Source organism: Lethenteron reissneri, chromosome 39, assembly GCF_015708825.2.
Source record: "Lethenteron reissneri isolate LAM-NWPU_2019-01 chromosome 39, ASM1570882v1, whole genome shotgun sequence".
Taxonomy (NCBI): domain Eukaryota; kingdom Metazoa; phylum Chordata; class Hyperoartia; order Petromyzontiformes; family Petromyzontidae; genus Lethenteron; species Lethenteron reissneri.
The window spans coordinates 5,344,564-5,366,095 of NC_083817.1; the positions used below are offsets into that span (position 1 = coordinate 5,344,564).

General features: G+C 50.2%; 1 protein-coding gene across 3 annotated transcripts in view; it reads left to right on the forward strand.

Moving 5' to 3' along the window:
- The window catches only part of GNG7 (G protein subunit gamma 7), a 279,379-nt gene that overhangs the window by 161,517 nt on the left and 96,330 nt on the right, over positions 1-21,532 (forward strand). The window lies entirely within an intron of this gene.

The window sequence follows — 21,532 nt, forward strand, 5'->3', positions numbered from 1 at the left end:
CACACAGTCAGTGGAGTTTTGCGCGCGCGTGTGTGTGTGTGTGTGCTTTATGCACATATCTAAAGCCGCGTAAGGAAATGGTAGGAATCGGTGGAGCAGCGGTTAGCACACCGCAACCCTAATAAACCCCGGGGAGCTGAGTTCAATTCGCGGAAACAGATAACATCGGTGGCGAGCGATATCCGAACTGGTGCTCACCCAAAGGTGGCGGGGTAGGGGTGAGAGGGGCGACCTTTCACAAGCGCACTGACCATCCCTCGTGTTGACACAGCATGCTGAGGCCTTAATAGGACTTAATCCAGCCGTAGATGAATGAATGATGTCTTGTAAATCACGTTGTATTCATCGTTAGGTTAAGGGAAAGGCTCACGTAAGCCGTTTTTATTCCAATGTCAACAAAAGTGAAACATTTACAAAAAATGAAATTCCACACTTGAAAATGAAAGGCGGCCCCTGCACACGCCAGCCTAGCAGACACTGGCTCTACCCCAGCCCTTGGATGAACGGATCTGTGGATGGATGGAAGAATGAATATATGAATGCATGTATGGATGGATTTGACGATTGAAGGGATGGATTTGGTGAATGTGTGAATGAATTAATGAATGGGTGTTATTGAGGATGGTTGACGAATCAATGTAAGCGATCAATTATTCAATTAATGGATAGATATATGTATGACTTAACGATAAGAACGAACGCACGCGCGCACGCACGCACACACGGATGTCCATGGACGAGAGCCGGGGGCAGAATGTTGCGCACCACGTGTCCCAAGTTACCCGCACGGACAATTCGGTCCGAAGAAACACGCCGCGCCTTGCCGCGTTAAACATTTCACCGGGGGAGAGCAGCTTTGCCAACATCGCAGCCGCACGGTCTGCGTTGTGCGAGTTTAGTTTAGTTTTTTATCGGTTTAACGAGGTTGTTGGTGTACGTTGCGTACGCGTGCGTTTTAAAAGAAACATCTCTTAAATTCCTCTCCGCCAGACAAATTCCTGGCTACGTGTCCCCGTTTGCACACCGAAGGGTTTGGCTGAATAACAGTGACCATAGCTTGCCAAGGGAGAGCCACAAAGGGAATCTCAAGACCACAACCCCCCCTTTTCAAGAGGGTCCTGCCGCATTGCTATTGTTAATGAGATGTTTGGCTTCGTTGTTCGAGGACACGGGAGAGCCCCGACGAAAACGTGCGGGGTATTTTGATGGGGTAACACTCTGCGCAGGTTCACTAGAGAATCCGTTTGCCAGCCGTATCGGGAATCGCGTTGGCCACCTCGCACAACGCATGCTGTATAACGCCAGCATCCACAGGCAGTCTCACAAGCAAATAGTGACCAGGTCAAATACCTGCTTGGCTTCTGAAATCTGGCAAGGAATATGGTTATCAGTAGCGGTTGGCGGTGGTGATAATGATGGTAACGGTGGTCAATGGTCGCATTGGCGGTGATGGTAGCTCTGGTAGTCGTGGCAGTGATCGTGACGATGATGGAAATGGTAGTGGTGAATGCGGTAGTGGTGGTGGTGTTGATGGTGGTGATGGTGGTGGCAGTAGTGATGGTGGTTACAATTGCATTGGTGGTAATGATGTTAATGAGGATGATGATGATGATGATGGCGATGGTGTTAATTATGCCGATTCAGGATGATTGTGGTGGAATTTCGGGCGATGTCGCCGGTATTGGCTGTGGCCAACGTGCCACCCCACCCCCCTCCCTGGCTCCTGCAGTGACTGTGGCCATTGCGATGGTGTTTGATAGCGGGGTGGGGGGGGGGGTCCTGTGTGTGTGGGGGAGGGTGGATATAATTCTAGAGTGAACCTTTTTTCCTTGTGGCTACTCTGAGCCAATGGTGGAAATTCCACGTTGCTGTGGAGAGGGGGGGGGGGGGAGAATGTCTTATCCATTTATCCGCAGGACAATCGCTGCTGCTGTTGACTTCTCCACAAAGCGGTTACCTATTTTACCAACCACCATGGAGACAATGAGCCGAGTCCCACGCCCCTAACCGGGAGTTCAACTCCTCAACCTTCCGAATTGGGCGCCGCACTCTCTAGCGCCGAGTCAACACGGCCACCGTGGTGATGGCGGTGATGGCGGATGCGATGGTAAACGAAACAACATTTTGTTTGTGTCACGACGCCGACTCACGTTGCTACTCGGAGCCTTTCATTGGACCCGGCATCAGCACTCGGCCCGGGCTTCTTTCTCGCTGCGTGAAGCTCGGTCCTCTCCCCCAACGCCCCCCCCTCCTCCCCTTGTGCTGCCCCCTTGTACACCGCTTGGAGCCTCCTCTCCCGAAGCTTCGCTCGCCCCAACTCCTCTCGGGCAATCCTCGTCCTCCTCCACCAATGGTTGTCAACCGTCGCCCCCCTCCTTCTCGTCAAACGTCGCTCCCCCGTTTGAATCTCCTCTCCGATCCTATTTGAACCTTCACCTCCCGACCGATCACTCTGGAGGCCTCTCTGCAGCAATAGGAGGACTTGGCCTACTTGCGGACTGTCCGTCTGCCCCTACGCCTGCCTCAGGTGAGTGGTCTGTTGCCTCGGTCATTACAAATGTATCACTTGTTTCACACCGCACGTAGCCAACCGTGCTAATCGGAGGTGCGGAGGACAACCAGGTAGGGCCCACTGAGCTCTCGAACTCTTTTTTCAGGAGCGACCTGGCCATATTAGCTCAATGAAGTGGCGGCTTCTCGTCATCGTGTGGAAATTTATAGCAGCGGAGAAATGCTCTGAATGCATCGTCGATATTTAAGTGTGGATGGGAAAAAACGGAGGACCCGGAGAAAATCCACGCGACCACGGGGAGCGAGAGAGAGAACATGCAAACTCCAGATATACAGCAGCAGGCGTCAGGGTCGGGATCGAGCCCACGACCTCCTGTATACCAGGCGAGGTAGTTCACATCTCGCCGCCCTCGGAGGCGGTGGTGATGTCAGCGATAGGGGATATGGGGGGAGGGGGATAAACAGCCCAGCAGCAGCATTGTTCTGTGGTTATTTCCAGGACACTAGTCATAGTCATCTCACAAATTCAAGTGCCACAAAACTGTGACCGCGCCAAGCCCAGATGCTCAGGCAGAGGGTGGTGGGGGGGGTAGCAGTGGGGAATCGCTATGAAATGACTCACTGATTAAAATGCAATTTAACTGTTTATGCCGATAGTGCAGGGACGCATTTAAGATGCGTCTACATGTGATAGCAGCAGCAGCAGCAACAGCAGCAGTGAAAACAGCAGCAAGAATCTGCAGCAGCAGCAGCAGCAGCAGCCGCGATAGCTATACAATCATCAGCATTGTCATCATTCACAGCTGTAGCTGCGATAGCAGTAATCATCAGCAGCAGTATCATCAGCAGCAGCAGCTATTGAATCATTATGATCTGCAGCAAAAGCAATACCATCAGCAGCAGCAGCTATTGAATCATTGTGATGAGCAGCATCATCATCATCTATTGAATCATGATGTGCAGCATCCGTAAAATAAAGAGATTTATCAGTAGCAGCATCATCATCAGCGGCAGCTGTTGAATCATTATGATTTGCAGCAAAAGCAATACCAGCAGCAGCTTTTTAATCATTGTGATGAGCAGCATCATCATCATCTATTGAATCAGGATGTGCAGCATCGGTAAAATAAAGAGGTTTACCAGTAGCAGCATAATCATCAGCGGCAGCTATTGAATCATTAGGATATGCAGCATCATCATAAGCAGCAGCTATTGAATCATGATGTGCAGCATCACCAAAAGCATTAGATTCATAACTAGCAGCATCAGCATCATTAGGATCTGCAGAAAAGGCAATAGCATCATCATCACGAACAGCGGCAGCAACAACAGCAACACAGGGAATGATTATATTATCATCGCGAGCGTTAGCAGCAATAGAATCGGCAGCAACAGTCGCAGCATTGCCGTACTTTTCACACGTGGGTGTCACGTGACAGACACTCTGCTGTAACTTTAGCACTATCGTGCGCTTGCAGCGATACGCCACCGGGGAGGCTAGGGTTGGCGGATCACGGAGAGATCTGAACCTTATGGCGGGACCCCCGCGGTCCCGTAAGCCCCCGGCTCTGGCATCAACTGCGTTGCGACGTCATTTTACGCCTGTTGAAGACGAACAACACGGCAATCTATTCCTCTCGACGAGCTCTACACGATGCGCTAATCAAAGTTTCAAAGTTTTGTTTCTTCTGTGCATTCGTCCTCGCTGCTGCGCTTGGACGACACGACAAGAGAACGATCCGCGCCAGGCGGGTCGCGGTGTTTGTGTGCGCGGTGGGACGGAGTCGCCAAAAATAAATAAATAGATTGCAATTCTGACTTCCGTTTATTCGGGACCCCGGGGTCCCGCCATAAGGTTCATTTGTGAACACCTCCCCCCCCCAATACCATCAACAAGCGCCATTCGCCACGAAGTGGCAGTGACTTCACTCCCGTCGCTTGTGCCAGGCCATGTGCACGTTAAGGCCACGTGAAGTGTCGAACGCCCGCTGGCAGGAGGTCAAGGGGCAGACTCAGGTGCCATGGGCCGACTGACTAAGACGACTGGCCGATGCACCACCACCTGTGCCCCCTCTACCACCGCCCCCATAACCCCCTGGGCTGTCTGCATCGCGGTGATGAATCGATGCACACCGTACCCACAGCAAAGTAGCCAGCCATGGTCACCCCTCCCCCCCGACTCCCCATGCCTCACCTGTCTTAACCCAGCCTGTCACCCCCACCAACCAACCAGTGGTCACACTTCACACTCCCACCGCCACCACCACCGCTGGTTATCCTCATTCTTGGTGCCGAGCCAATGAAGCCGTGTGCTCTTGCATAATAATGCTGCTGCCCCATTGCCAGAAAAGAAATCCTCGGCAGTTCCGCAGAAAGCCACCGCCAAACGCTGCTCGGCACCCCTCCTCTGCAGCGGCGCCGCACCTGTTGGTTGGGGCGGTGGAAGAAGCGGCGTTTGTGACCACACCGCGCGGTGCCCCCGTAAGCAGAGGTCGCAACCGGGTACCCAATACCCGGCTACCCGTACCAGTACCCAGCCGGGTACGACCCTGGTGCGGCCGGGTACGGGTACTGGTAGGCCGTGAGTCACTGGTGTGTAGCCGTTTGTCACTCATTTCGGGTAGGGTACGGGTACGGGTAGGGAACGGCTACCCGTACCCGGCCGGGTACCCATTTGCGACCCTGGTGCGGCCGGGTACGGGTACTGGTAGGCCGTGAGTCACTGGTGAGTAGCCGTTTGTCACTCATTTCGGGTACGGGTAAGGAATCAAAACCCGTTTGCGACCTCTGCCCGTAAGGTGCCGCCGTCAAGCATTTTACTTCACTGCAGATTTGCAGCCGCGGTGCATTTGACCCTGGGGGCGGGGGGGTTGTGGGTGCGGTGGTGTGGGACGCCTCGACCCAGTAGTGGATAGGACATGGCTGCTGCTGCTGCTGCTAGTGACGGTGATGCACAGCAAAGGGCGGTCGTGGCGGCAGCGTGAGTCCGCGTCGCTTTGTCAAGGTGGGACGCGGGGAGATCGAGGGATGCGTCCAGGAGAGAACAAATGCCCGTGCCGCAGATGACGTGGGGAGTTTGAACGTGATGAACAGGGGAGGTGGGGGGCACAGCCGACGTGGTTTCCCAGGGGTGCCAAGTTGACGTCGTAAACAAAAACGGCATGCGAACGTCTGTGAATTATCTGCAAATGTTCGGTGCTTTTTGTTGTTGTTTTGTTGTTGTTGTTGCTGCTGCAAATTCACAACGGGGACACTTTGCTCCGGAAAAAAACGTCGTGCACGTGACTTCACGGACCGCTTGAAACATCAGCTGTAGCTGCAGCAGCAGTAGTAGCCGCTGCTATTAGCAACAGCAGCTATCATCATCATAATCCAGCTGCATATTATCAGCAACTGCATTATCAGCTGCAGCAGCGGAAACGTTGTCCTCGGGATTCGCTGCGGCTGCATCAGCCGCAGCGAATGCAGCACCGGCAGTAGCAGCATCATCATCATTCTCATAATCCGCATCGGTTGTCTGCAGAACTGCGTCATCTTCATCATCAGCTGTAGCCAACTGCGTCATCATCCTCTGGTGCAAGTGGCAGCATCAGCAAAAGCAGTCGCATTGTCATGAGCCGCTGCATCATCAACAGCAGCAGCAATCGCTGCTGCTTAATCATCAGCAGCAGCAACAGCCGCTGCTGCATAATCATCATCAGCAACAGCCGCTGCTGCGTAATCATCATCAGCAGCAGCAACAGCCGCTGCTGCATAATCATCATCAGCAGCGGCATCAGCAGCAACAACCGCTGCTGCGTAATCATCAGCAGCAGCAGCAGGCGCTGCTGCATAATAATCAGCAGCAGCAGCAGCAGCAACAGCCGCTGCTGCGTAATAATCAGCAGCAGCAACAGCCGCTGCTGCGTAATCATCAGCTGCTGCTGCGTAATAATCAGCAGCAGCAACAGCCGCTGCTGCGTAATAATCAGCATCATCAGCAGCAGCATCATCAGCAGCGGTGAATGTTGGGGGGGGCGGGCGCTTTGCTGATTTGAGGCTTCCGTAGATTTCGATGTCGTGCCCTTTGGTCACGTGGCCCTGCCCTTGTTTACGAGAGGGGGTTGAGGGGAGGAGGAGGAGGGGGTCAGTACATCGTGTCCCCAGCTCAGAGAGTAGCACGCGCCTGCACACACACACACTTACACACTCACACCACACACACACACCGCGCACACACACACACTCACACACCACACACACACTCACACACCACCACACACACACTCACACGCACCACCACACACACACAATCTCTCACACACGCTTATAGACATGCAGACTCAACTGACAGACGCACACTGATAGACTCACACATGCAGACTCACACTTGTAGACTCACACTTGCAGACTCTTACATGCAAACTCACACTTGCAGACTCACACTGACAGACTCACACTGACAGACTCGCACATGCAGACTCACACTGACAGACTCACACTTGCAGGCTCACACTGACAGACTCACACTGACAGACTCGCACATGCAGACTCACACTTGCAGACTCACACTGACAGACTCACACTGACAGACTCACACATGCAGACTCACACATACAGACACACTGACAGACTCACACTGACAGACTCACACTGACAGACTCACACATGCAGACTCACACTGACAGACTCACACTGACAGACTCACACTTGCAGACTCAAACTGACAGACTCACACATGCAGACTCACACATGCAGACTCACACTTGCAGACTCACACATGCAGACTCACACATGCAGACTCACACATGCAGACTCACACTTGCAGACTCACACTCACAGACTCCCACTTGCAGACTCACACATGCAGACTCACACTCACAGACTCACACATGCAGACTCACACGCGCACACTGGCGCTGGGCAACGTGGCACGCTGCACTGGAGGGGAAGGAGGAGCAGCCCGCCACACGAGCACCGTCGCTCCTAATTAGTCGCGATCATTAACGCAGCCTCGCACTTGAGCAGTCATTATTTTTAGATGTTTAGGTTTTTTTTGTCCTTGTAGAAATTGCACAACTGAACAACACCCCCCCCCCCACCCCGTCGTAGGCGTGGCAGTTTGCTTAGGGTCCTTATTGAGGAGCGTTCATTTAAAGATGCAAGGATTAATCAAGTAATCGGATGATGATATTTACGAGTGCAATCGTGCACAATCGTATGCACTGCATATTGCATGCAGTGCATATCATTGTGCATGCATGTGGTGGCATGCATGCACAAATCATCGTGGTATAGCATGGGTTCCTCGCCTTGTGATTAATCATTCGGGTAATCGATTGTTGCATTCACAATGCATGCGATTGATAATTATGAGAGCACTATTCGGTTTTTTGTAACGTCATCCACATAACGACTTTTTACTCACGGATGATCGATGAATCGATTAAAATTGACGATGGCACTTGGGGTACGTGTACGGTATATAACCGCAACAGTAGATTGTGTCACCCTGTATAACTCTGCATTTCTATTACAATAGGGATTTTGCTAAGCATTTTGCAGGAACTGCGAACAAAAAGTCGGTTCTTTAACGATTAATTAACGGACGAAGCCGCTGCACCAATGCCCACAGAAGCATTAATCGAATCGCGAGCCATTGCAGTCGCCGGATCAGCCACTGTCAGACCGTCCGTGCCACGTATCACTTTCCGCACGTGAGCTCTGGAACAGACCGTGTGTTTGACATCGAGGTGTATAAATAAGCCAGCCACTGGCCTCCCTCGCTCCATGCCCTCTCGTGATGTTCCCCCCATAACACGGATACCTCTCCCACGAGATGAACCGACGCCACCACCGCTATCATCATCATCATCACCCTCGCAGCTCTCTTTCCATGGCTTTGGGAGTTTTGCCACACAGCAAGCCAATGCACGGACACACGTGATTGAATTGCAAAAACAAAATAGCGTGTGGCAAATATTTTGTTGTTTGCCTGTCCTGCCAGAGGCGTTCCAAGTGACCCCCCTGACCATCAAGGCAGGGGAGGGGGACACGTGATTTCATTCCATAATTATCGATGTTCTTTTTTTTATCTCTTCACTCGATGCACGCACGCACCACGAGCAGCATCAATCGATGTTATTAATCGTGTGTGGTTGTGAGTCTGGCGATAATTTTCTACCCCCAAGATTCGATTCTATCCAGCGTCGCGCCACCCTTGCAGAATGATGATTAAATACACAAAAACATAGACAAGACTGCTGCGTGTTGCACTTCTCAACCTGTTCTTGTTGTTGTTAAGTATGATTTACACTGCCGCATACTTGCACAGCTGTTGCTGCTGCAGCAGCTATTACTGGTGCTGTCGCTGCTGCCACGAGGCATTTGCACGTGGATCTATGAATCATATTTAGTGCACATGTACTCCCCATCTTACGTCTCCCATGCACTGTTAATAGTGTGGAGGTGGGGCGGGGGGGGGGTGTTTGATCATACTTCACCGCTCTGGTCAGGGCAGGTTGGTGGAGTTCATGTCGTTGCGTGTGATTGGTTCACGTGACGACCCTGCACCCACGCGCCTCTTGCAAATGAGACTCATCCTGGGCTCTTGAGTTGTGTCACTTGGTTAAACAAAGTACAGTCCTGTAGTCTTGACTTTCTATTCACTGTGATGTACACAAATTAAATATACGTGGTTATATTTTATCTAATTTGTTACATCTTAATGGTTGCAGCCGTGTTCTCTTTATTATCCATAAATGTGACTTTAGCATCTCCTTTGCGTGACGCTTAGATGAATTGATTTCCTACGTGGGCTTTCACGACCAATAATTACGATTCGTAATAAGTTTGCGGTGGGTTAGATCACCTCTGACCCCCTAAGCCACTCAGCCACCTCCTAAATTGATTTGTTTAAAATTACGATTCATGCTTGCGGTTTTGTTGTGGGTGACACCGTGTAAGTATCGTGTCAACGAGAGCTGCACGCCATCCGCGACAGAGCCAGTCAAATCAAGTTTCAGTTTTAATTTATTCGGTATATAACCCTGTGAGCCATGCGGCTCTTGACTCGGGTGCAAGCGCAACAAAACATGAACAAGAAACATCTCAAAGTGACTACACGCAACAGAAAAATCCTGGAAAAAGATCGCAAAGTTGACACGTCATGGGCAAACATGGGCAAAACACAGGCGGCACAATGTGTTTCGTTTTTAAGCAAAATTGGAGGAATGTTGGAAAGCAGGCAACACTTGTTTTCGACAATTTTACAATCGATTATACAATCGTTTAGATGCCAACGTGTAAATAATAAAATGTTAAATTAATCCCACACACGCACACACACACACACACACTTTGACCCGAATGCAAAGTTGTGGCTGGCAGTAAACAGACTGGGACAAACAAGTAATGGTCTCTGTGGGAAAAACAACCCCAGGTGATTACCCCGTTAACTGTTTGTTCAGTTGTGCTCTCACTTGGCAAGCTGGGACATCTGCCTTCACCGGTTTATCCTTAATTCTTTGCCATTGGTCTTAATTATTACAGAGTACGAACTTTTATCACGTTTAAATCGTATATTGCCTTCAGGCACTACGGTGCTTTGTTCATAAACTTTAAACTACATGTCGATTACATTTCGATTTAAAGCTTTCGTGACTGCAGGGATTCATATTCTTGGTTCTTTCGGTAAAGTCACGTAGAAGGGAAATAATAAAATAATAAAAATATCAAACAATATAATTCCAACTTTCTTGCTGTGGATTTCACACCTGATGATAATTGCTTGTGTTGCAGTCGAAACGTCGTGAGAATTTTTTATTGTTTTATATTTTTATTATTTTATTATTTCCCTTCTACGTGACTTTACCAAAAGAACCAAGTATGCATGTCGATTATCTAACATATTGCCAAGTGTTTGGCATTCGTGCAATTGTTATTGTGTGTTAAAGCGCTCTGAGATGCCTACAGAGTGCTCTGAAGAAGGACCACTGCCTAAAACGTATCCTTTTTATATATACCGTATATATGTTCACGTTAAAGCAGTGTTGTTGTTGACGCATCTCACCATGCTGGACAGAAACAGTGGGCATCTTTACCAGAGGTCGCAACCGGGTACCCGATACCCGTACCTTGGTGCGGCCGGGTACGGGTAAGGAATCAAAACCCGTTTGCGACCTCTGATCTTTACTTTGATACAAACAGGCAGCCAGTCAGTCATTAGCAGAGGAAAACAAATCAAGGTACCGAGTCTGAACTTGAACCAGAGGGCAAGGAAGTCGACAGCACCGGCGGCTGGCGGGGGGGGGGTGGGACTTGGGGGTAGGGGTTGTGTGTGTGGGGGCGCGGCAGTGCAGAATGAGCAAACTCATCTTGGCGTGGGATGCTCCAAGCTCCGTGAGGTTTTGACACGACAGTCTCTAGAAAGTGATGGGGCTGGAGGGAAAAGTTCGGATCCGTGCCAAGTTGTATTTTTTTTATTGAAAATGTCACGACATCCCCATTGGTGGGTTTCCCTTCGGCGGCTTGGGAAATTACTCGGCTTATTCACGTGAAATATTTACACTGCATTCACTTCCTCGTAATTGCATTTATTTGAAAAACGGGAAAAAACCCGACTGACTTTGAAACACGTTTTTTCGTGGACTTGAGTTCCATAAAATGATGTCGTTGCGCTCACCTCCAATCCAGCGCCTTTAAAGCAAGGTGGTTGGTGGATCACGAAGAGATTTTTGAAACTCCCAAAAACCCACGGGTCTTCGAGGCGACCAAAACATTGCAGTAGAGCAAGTGGGACGGCGAACCTCTCTGTGAGCGAGTGTGTTACCCTCGTACGCACGCAGTGCTTCCTTCACGCTTCTCCAGACTTGGCCAAATGTCGGAACGTAGCACGACTCTCCTGAGTACGAGTCCTCGGACTCGGTGAACCTTTTCATAAATAAAAAAAATTGTGCATGTGATATTATTTTTAAATCCGACTTAGCCATTTGCACAAACCGTTTTTGTGTCGAATGCTCGCAAGAAACATAGTAAACGTAAAACTGTGGACAGAGCAGTGATGTATTTCGTTATGACAGGTACACAGCAAGACGTGGCATTAGAAATATGGATTTGGGAAAGAGGAGGCAGTTATGAGGTTAAGATGACCAAAAAGATTGCAATGACGTATGTCAAAGCTTGACTTCTTGTGTTGAGTATTTTTCTCTCTCTCTCTGCCTGGTTTGCATCAGTGGCGCTGATTCATTTTCAAGTGTATCGCGATCAACCAAAAATATTGTGGCAGGCGTAAAAAAATGGGGGTAATTTGAATAAATTTTTCTGTTGTGAGACTTAACGAAAGATGCCTAACTTTCACCAATTTTGCAAACCTCTGTTCACTAACTAATGGTAATCGATCACTTAGTTTGCACATTCCCACTCTGCGATGTTCGGTAACTGCCAAAGGTCTTGGGCTATAATCGTCCTTGGCTGCTTAGCTCAATGGGCATTACAAGCTGAAATTATAACGTCTGAATCTTTTAACGACACATCGATGTGTCCATCAGAATCGATGATCACTCGCGATACGTGCACCGAATCAGAAAGTTACAACAACAAACAATACTAAAAAAACACAAACGAATCACGTGGGAGCTTGACAAAGATTGATGGCTGTGTCAAATGTTGGGAAGATTATTTGAGAATCATTCTTCTCTCTGAAGGTCTCTCTGGGTGAGCCAGCACGACTGAACTCCTGGGTTTTAATCCAGGGTTCAGTCGCCCACGGTTAGACCGGGTTCTAAAGTGTATCAAGTTGATAGTCTCAACTCGGTCACCAATGGCTGCAGCAACAGCAACAACAAAAACTTCACGTTCAATTACACTGGTCAACAAAAAAAATACATTTTTTTCTGGATTGGACTTTTGCAGCTGTTTTAGACTAATTCAGGGTGCCGATTCCAAATCTGATCTCAGATTTTCTCTATCACATCTCATTTTTATGCTATCGGCATACCCCATTTTCATTGATTTTACCCGAAATTAACTCTGTCACTTATGATTGCAAGTTGTTGTGAGTCAGTGACTGCTTTAGTGTTCAAATATGGTGCTGTATTTTTTAGGATAGTGTGTTTATAATATCAAGTTATGTGGATATCCACATTTATTTAATATTTTTCTTCTGCAGTTTTTATTGAAAATGCAATATTTGATATCTCAAAAACCTGATATGATAGACATGCCAGATTTGGAATCGGCACCCCAAAATTACATAAAACCCTTGGAATACCTTATGCCAGAAAAAGTGTGTTGACCAGTGTTATTTGTGTGTGTGTGTGTTTTTAGCTTCGTCTGGCACAACTTCTAGCTCTGAGAACTACGCACACCGGTTTGACTGCTCCGTGACAAACTTTCCTTCGGCATCAGGGCATTCGAGGAAAAAATAAAGTGCAGCGCCCTCTGTTGTGTGGCTAAAAGTGGATCACGTGAATGTTTTTTTGCTGTTCTATTTCAATTTCGAAGAAATCTTTGGAGACGGAATGTCTTGTTTGCAAGTGTGGGCAGGCCGTCACGTGTAGCACGTGTAGCAAACACGTTAATGGCACCGATATAACTTATACGGTAAACATACGATGAGCGTCATACAAATAGATACTTATATAATTAAATGACACATACCACTGGATCGTACTGAATGTACTGCAGCTGGAACAGTTGCAAATGCCATGCAGAAAATTACTGTTGGAAGCAGTTCAAGTTTGAAGTTGGTTTTAGTTTAGCCAGATGTGAGAACTCAACGGACCGGTACGAGTCCCCTTTGCAAGAGTGACCTGGGTCACGCACAATGATTAAAGCAAATACAAATAAAATCAAGCCAAGACAAATCAAAGCAAAAAAACCAACTGCGTCGCGTGAGAAATCTGAAAAAAAAATCGTTCCGTGATGCCCTCCTTACGTTGTCGCGCACGGGGTTATGCACTGGTCATTGCGGGAGCGCCGCATTTGAACTTTGGTCACGTGTCATCATGACGCTGCTTGCGCAATAAAAAAATTGGTAAAAAATTGTTTTTCAATGCACGCACTTTTGTTTGCACTCAAAAGTCGCAAATCTATTATTTTGACCCCAGAATGTATCACATTTTTTGGCATCATCTGGTCCAACACCAATGGAGACTAGGCTCTAAGAAAAGCTGTCTCGAGTGGGGACCAATGAACTTCAAGGGCAGTGCATATCATTATCAGAGTTGTTTCTTTTTGTTTGCATTTTGACTGCTTGTGTTGTGGTTATTGCAAACATGATGCCTTGTATAAAGGTGTCCGTTTTTGTACCAGTTGAAAGGGTAAAAACCTATTACCACATTTGATGTGTTGAAGAAAAAGTTGGTGGCTTGCATAAAGGACATTTACCAAATCGAAAGCAAGCCACCCACTCTTATTCAGCACACCGAATTGGAGCTTGGGTCACCATATCAACATGACGCTGCGGGTGCAATTAAAAAAAAACGCAAAGTGTGTAACATTTTTCCATCTAAATACAGTTCTCGAAAACATTACGCACACGTTCTTTGCGAATGACCTTTCGTAGCCGCCTCCCGTGACAGCTTTGACGAGCATCTGCCGTAGTCGCGTGTCTGTATCCACGTGAGAAGCGTAATTCACGTTGCGGTGGAATGCTTTACAAATGACGCGAGCCCCCTCATTATGAGCTGTAATCGCATGCCCGACGCTACGCTTGGTGCAAAAATAAAAATGAAAACAAAGTTCTCTGGACGAGCTGATAACATTGCCTGCCAAAGTTGGATTCACGCCTCTGATCATTAAGCCTCCGATCATTAAGCCTCCGATCATTAAAGTTTGACGTCGATTTTGTTTAACCGGGTTGAGAACTCGATATACCGGTGTAAGTGTCGTTTGCAAGCGTGACCTGGGTCACCGACACTGACAAAATCAAAACACGTCAAATAAAGCAAAGCGATTTAAACAAATGGATATCGGAAGAAACATCTGAACGGGTCCTGGGCCTTTACCCGAGGTGGATTCCCCCTTAAACGAGTACCCGGCGCGGCGTGTACGCATCAGCACACGGTAAGACAAAGGCGGCCGAGCATGGTGTTGTTTCTCGTGCTGGCATTAATAGGTGGCTCGCGAACAGCACTTGCGCCAACAATTCGTTGAAAGGCTCCACTGGGGTGTTTTTTTGTTGTACACGTGGCCCACGTGAGGGATTAGCACGGCGTTTAGCTCGTCTTGTTTGCATCATTTCGTAGGTGACGGCTGGCGCCGTGTGAGCGTCCCAACACGTGTATTGTTTTTCGCGCTGTGTGATGTTTTTCGTAGTTTAGCAAACGCAGAAGTTCCCATGGCTTCCTTCCCTAAATCCAACTCGGTTCAATTCCAAGGGCCACCCACCTCGCCAATGGGAAGCTGGCTTCCAAAACCCTGGGCTGGGCCTCCCCTAGGTCAGCTCGGCCTTAAATGAGCATCTGTTGCAGAAGTAGCATTGTCTGCAGCCGTAAGAAGCGTGACAAGGGATAAACATGTGGAGTTGACCCTCAGCCTATAAATATTGAACTTGAATTGTGACTCTCCCCTACGTCGACTCAAACTGAAACAAATACTCGGCGATCGCCTGCCGGTAAGCATTGGCCACCCCACGTGACCTCAACGTGCACCAAGCCTGGCACGTGGCACAAGCCCTGCGATGACTTTTCCACCACTTTGTTGTTTTGCAACATGGGTTTGATCCGTGCTCATGGGTAACAGCGGTAAATTGTAGCCATCCCCCCCCTCCTGCCCCTAGGTTATCTCATAAATGAACGACCAGCGGTTGCGGTTTGTAAACAACAGCACTCGGGAGACAAAGGCAGCCGGGCGTGGTTGCTGTTCACACCACCCACCCCACTCGGAAACACGTGCGTGGCTGCGGCGTTAACAGGCGCTCGTGCAGAGCAATTGGCACGGTAGCACGTGGCAGGATTTAGCCTGCCCCGTATGTGACCTGGTGGCGGGGTCTATATCCACGTCACGTCACTCGCTCGCTCGCTCGCTCCCACCCCCACTCCCGTTGATCACTAGCTCAACCAACCCAATCACTTCACTTAGCTGAACCAACCACTCCGCAAGGCGCCCGCATACTAACTTAGTCAGTACCTCGCTCACTGACTCAACCATTTGCTCACTCGGTCACTTACGTACGTAACCACTCGCTAGATCAATCAATACTAGTGATGAGTGTAATAGTGGTGACTATTAGTGGTGATTGTCTATTTCCGTTTCTCCCTTGTGATGGGACTTCGCAGGATGAACGTTGAGATTTCTAAGAGGCACGGGGTGACCAACACGGTCTGAATTGGTCTGTAATAACGTAGGGCACGTGATAAGGGGTTGACGGGTTAATGTCACGGCGTGCTAACCGCTGCGCCACCGCTCGTTCCCATGCCCCCCTCCCCCCAGCTGGTTCCCATGCCCCTCGCTCGCGACGCGTGAACGGAGCACGCGTGCGCTCCTCCTCACTCATTCCTTTGGCGGTGCTCAACGTCGCCTTGTGCAATTAAGCAATTATGGGGGGGTAATTGGCTCTGTACATACGTGCCCGTACACGTCCTGGGTGTTGTCAGGGTGCGTGTTTGTGTGAGGCTGTGCGTGTTTGTGGCTGTGTGCGCGTTTGTAGCTGTGTGTGTGTGTGTGAGGCTGTGTGTTTGTGTGTGAGGCTGTGTGTTTGTGTGTGAGGGTGTGTGTGTGTGAGGCTGTGTGTGTGTGAGGCTGTGTGTGTGTGTCGCCTTGCTAGGCACGCTGAGGAGGGGCTTGCGGAGCCCCAATGCGGTTTCAGGAAAGGGCGGTCCTGCACAGATGCCATATTTTCTGTCCGTCTGCTACAGCAGAGGTGTAGGGAATTTAAACAGGACCTACATCTCTGCTTTATTGACCTGGTCAAGGCCTATGATACCATCAGTAGGCCTGGGCTCTGGGTTGTTCTTCGTGCTTTCGGAGTCCCTGACCCTCTGCTCACGATCATTAAGGACCTTCATGATGGTGAGCGGGCCCGGGTAAAACTACGTGGCCGGGAGTCAGAGCCTTTCCCTGTACACCTTGGGGTGCGGCAGGGATGTCCTCTGGCTCCCACATTATTTAACATCTATTTTGACCGCGTAGTTCGTGAAGCCTTCAATAGCTGTACCGGGGGAATTTCCATTTGGTACAGATATAATGGGAGGCTGATCGACGCCCAGGTGCGATCAAGGGATGGCTCCCTATTGGTCAACCACGTTATGTATGTCGATGATTTGGTAATAGCTGCTCATTCAGAGGAGTTGGAGACGCTGCTGCTGAGACTGGAGCGTGCCACTAAGAGAGGGGGCCTTACCATCAGCCCCACCAAAACTAAGCACCTGCCTGGGTATTTTGTACCATCGGACACTCCACCCCCACAACTCCCAATCGATGATGGGGCAGTAGTGGAGAGTTTCCCATACCTGGGCAGTGTGCTTATGACCGGCTCCAATTTAACAGCAGAGGTCTCATTCCGAATCAGTCGAGCGGCAATATCTTTTCATCGGTTGCGTAACGCTGTGTGGAAGCTACCTGGTCTGTCGTTCCGCACGAAGCTTCAGGTCTTCTCGGCCACAGTCATTCCCTCCCTTCTCTACGTTTGCGAAACGTGGACCCCCCTAATGGAGCATCTTCGCCGGTTGGAAACATTTAGGCTAGCAGCCAAATACTCTGAACGTGTGATGATGTTGATTCTAAACGTGGAAGGAAAACCCGGAGGATCTGGAGAAAAATCCACGCGACCACGGCGAGAGAGAGAGAGAGAGACACGCAAACTCCAAATATACAGCAGCAGGCGTCAGGATCGGGACCGAACCCACGACCTCCTGTATACCAGGCGAGGTAGTTAACATCTCCTAGCCACCGTGGCGCCCCCAAATGGTTTTGACACGCACTGCGTAGCTGTACGGTATGCAAGACCGTTTTTTTGTTGTTGTTTAAAAGTTCCCATTCGCAACCCGACTTCTGGAAATCTGTGGTTGGGGCGGGTGGGGAAAGCGGTGACTCGCGCTCCAAGGGAGTTCCCACGAACACGAGAGCGAGCCGCGCGGTGTTTTCCCTTCCCCTGACCGGTACCCCACCCAGTGGCCCCACCGGCCTCGTCTGTTCCTGTCCTCCATGAGCAACCACACCCAGCCGCCCTCCCTGGCCTCACCCGGCCAAGAGTTCCCATGCCCCCCCCCCCCCACCACCTCACTACCCTTCCTCCCACAGCCCCCCACCCCACAGTATCCCCATCCCACCACCGTCCACGCAACTCCCTCCACTTCCCCACGCAACTCTTATGACCACCCACGGCTGCCCCCCCCCCCCCCCCCCCACTCTGTGCCTTTCTCCCTGTCTTTCCGTCACTTTCCCACCATCATTTCTGGTTTCTACTATTTCTCCCACAACCACCAGCACCACCACCACCACCCCCTCGGGCCGTCTCGCCATGTCCACGTCTGCGTATGTTCTTCCCACCGAGTGCACGCAAGACGCGTTCGCGTTTTTTCGCTTGCGGGGTGATGTCATCGCCATCACGAGCATCGCAATCGGGAGCAATGGGCATCAGCGTCATCAGCGTCATCATCGGCAGCAGCTACTGCTGCTGCATCGTTAGCGGCATCATGACCGTGATCATTATCGGCAGCGACGGCACGATCCACTAATCGTGCAATCATTGTCATCCACCCATCATCCATCGTTATCGTCCACCCATCATCAACAACCCTTTAATCGTTAGCAGCAGCCATGGTCAATCCGTTGGAGGATAAATGCCTCTCCCCTCCACCGCAAAGCCATCACCATCTCTCGCGATCACGCGATCACGCGACGCATCGATACGCCCGATTACTAAGCACAGACGATTTCATCGCTGGGGGTGACCGGTCCTGTCTTGGACAGCCGCCGTCAAAGTTCCCGCTCGCTCTGCTGCAGGCGGGAGAGGCGGCCCTGACCTGGATGTGAACTCGTTACTCTTTATCGCATTGGCTGCGTGCTACCAGCACCGACCGCAAAGAGATATCCCAGCTGTTTGAGTTTTATTGCCGCTTTGATCTAGGCAAGCGTTTGTATGTACGTGTGCGTATTTGGTATTTGAATGTGTGTGTTTGTGTGCGTGTTTGTGTGTAAACATCAGACGGGCAAGGTTCTGACTCCAACCACCCCCTCGTGTGCCATACCAACCTTTAATAGGTGCTCGTTAACAGCAATTGCCCCAACAGTCTATATAGACTACAATCTTTAATGTGTGTTTGTGTGTAACAGTGTGCAAGCGTGTATATACGTGTGCGAGTGGGTGCACGTGTGCACACGTGTCTCTGTGTGTGTCAGTGTGTGCATCAGTCTGTTTGTGTACCTGGAGCGGTGTGTGGGACATCATCAATGGGGAGACAAAGGCGGGCGGACGTGGTATTAGTGTGCCATTCCAGCCTTCAGAGGTGCTTGTTAACAGCACGTGCCCCCAACAATCTTTTCAAGGCTCTGCAGGGTGTATTTATCTTTTGTATGTAATATGCACGCACGGGTGTGTGTGTGTGTGCGTTGACGTGTGCGTCAGTGTCTGTATCTCTCTTGCACAAACTGCCAGAGCAAACCCCAATTCAATGACAGCAAACACAGCCGTCTGTGCAGCCACGTTCTGGACTCTGTGTGCGAGTCAGTGGGTTGCCTCTGCCCGTGTGTAATGTACTTTAAGTGCTCGCTGAAACTCCCTTAAGATCAATTCGCTGTGTTAGTATCTGCCCCGGCAGTCACGTCCTGTGCTCATGTCGGCGTGCGCGGAACCGTTTGGCGCAGGGGTTGGCGCACCGCCCCACGTGAAACTGGCGGCTCCGAGTTTGAATTCCTGCTACGGCCAACATCGGCGACGAGTTATTTGCTGAACCAGCCTGGGGCATATCCCCTAGGTTGACTCAGCCCGAGCTCAGGACTTGGTGCGGTGTGGAAACTTTAGCACGGCGGTGACCAGGCGTGGTGGTGATGGGCACGCCACCCCCTCGTATGCCGTGTCCCCCTGCTTATTGTTGCTCACTGGCAGTTCTTGCCCCAAAAGTCTGTTAAGGCTATACGGGAGACCTTTGTCTTTGTGCACGTCTCTGAGTTTCTGAAGTGCGCGCGTGTTTGTCTGTCTCAGTGAGTGCATATGCATCCATATATATGCGTGCGTGTGTATTTGCGTCTGTAATGTTTCTCAGTTTCTATGCGTGTCAAGAGCGTGTGTGCGTCCGTGTCAGTACAGTATAGATTCCTGCTCACGGCCAACACCAGTGACGATTCTGAAGCGGTCCTGTGCGTCCCCTAGGTCGACTCAGCCTCAAATGAGTACCTGGTGTGGCGTGTAAACATCGCCACTGGGAAGATAAAGGCGGCCGGGCATGGTGCTGGCCACCCCACCCCCCTCGTGTGCCATGCCGACCGTCACAGGTGCTTGCTAACAGCACTTTCCCGAAAAGTCTATTAACGCTATACAGGGGATCGTTGTTTATGTGTGTGCGGTGAATTTGCATATTAACACACAACCCAAAAAACCCTTCACCACCAGCAACCCCAGCTTTCCTTTCGCCCGGAAACTATCACCCCCTCCATCATCTCACAGAGACAGGCACGCACCAAACATTCCAGAAATTATTTAACTTCTGCAAAAAAAGACATATTTCGAGGTTAGTGCGGCACGCTGCAGGGCCCAAAACAAAATCGTGAAGTGATTCGTCAGGGTCGCGGAATGTCTGCCAGAGACGGGGAACTTTTTTTTTCTGTGACCAAGTGTTCATTCCGGAGAAATTCCACCTGCCGTATGAGCTCAAGTCGAGTGGTCGGAGCTGTTGAGTCCTATTTGCTCCTGCTGCTGCTGCTGCTGATGATGATGATGATGATAGCCATCAGCCTGACTTGACCCCTTGTAGCGAGAGGAGCTAATGGTTTTGTTAGCCAATAGCAGCGCGGTGTTGCGTTAGTGCGGTGGCAATTTTTTTCATTTTTTCGATGCAGGAATTAGGTTGATATGTTCGCCACTGGTCGACAAGGTCATTTTGATTATTGTTATTTGCAACAGTAAAAAAAAGCATCATCAGCTACAGCGGCATTAGCAGTCGTCGTAGCAAAAGAACAGCTGTTTTCATAATCAGTGGCAACATCATCATCAGCAGCAGGAGAATCAAAATTATCATCGTCAACGGAAGCACTTTAATCATAACGTTTGTCATCATTAGACATGCTTACACACAAACGCACAGATAGCCTGGAGTATCAGTTGGTTCTTAACGTCTGTGTCGGAGAGCTGGCACGGCCGAGGACCTGGGTTCTTATCCGATTTCCATGCACCCATGATTGCACCAACTTCTCAAGTGGTAACGAGTTGAGTCTCGATCTGATCTCCAATGATTTCACCCGCCCCCATCAAATGACAATTTATTATCACTCTCCTCGGATTATTCCAGCTGAGAAACCCCTCACACACGAACACACACACACACACAAACTCCTTTCAAGATATTGTTTACACATGCACGGCACATTGAACTCAATTTGCTCGAACCGGCAGAGACAGGAATCCTGACGCCCGCCCGCCCGCCGTCAGCCCGGCTCCGGTCAGCGCCGGCAAAGTTCCCGGAGCGTCCGGCAAGCTCCGGCGCCAGTTCCCTTCGCGAGGAGAGCCGAGCCCGGCCGGCTCCGCCTGGGCAACGCGGCGCCGGCAGACAAGCAGAGCTGGCACATTCCAGATTCTGGGCTGCAGGAACAGCTGAGAATTATGATTTGAATGGGGCACCCACCCCACCACACGTGCAACATGTACAGCTGTTTTGTCAATCCGCTGCTGGATGAGAGAGATCCCCTGCGTGCCATGCGAGGCGCGCGGGGATTATTTACGTGGCTCCGCGTACGCGTCGGCGAAGGGCGTGGAGCGTAGACGCGGAACCATAGAAGTGCAGGACAACATTGGATTTTATTTAATTGCCTTCTGCAGCCTGCCACTAAAGAGGCTGTAACTCTGGTCCCCCTGAATGCGCGTGGTGTGTTCGCCGGGCTCAAA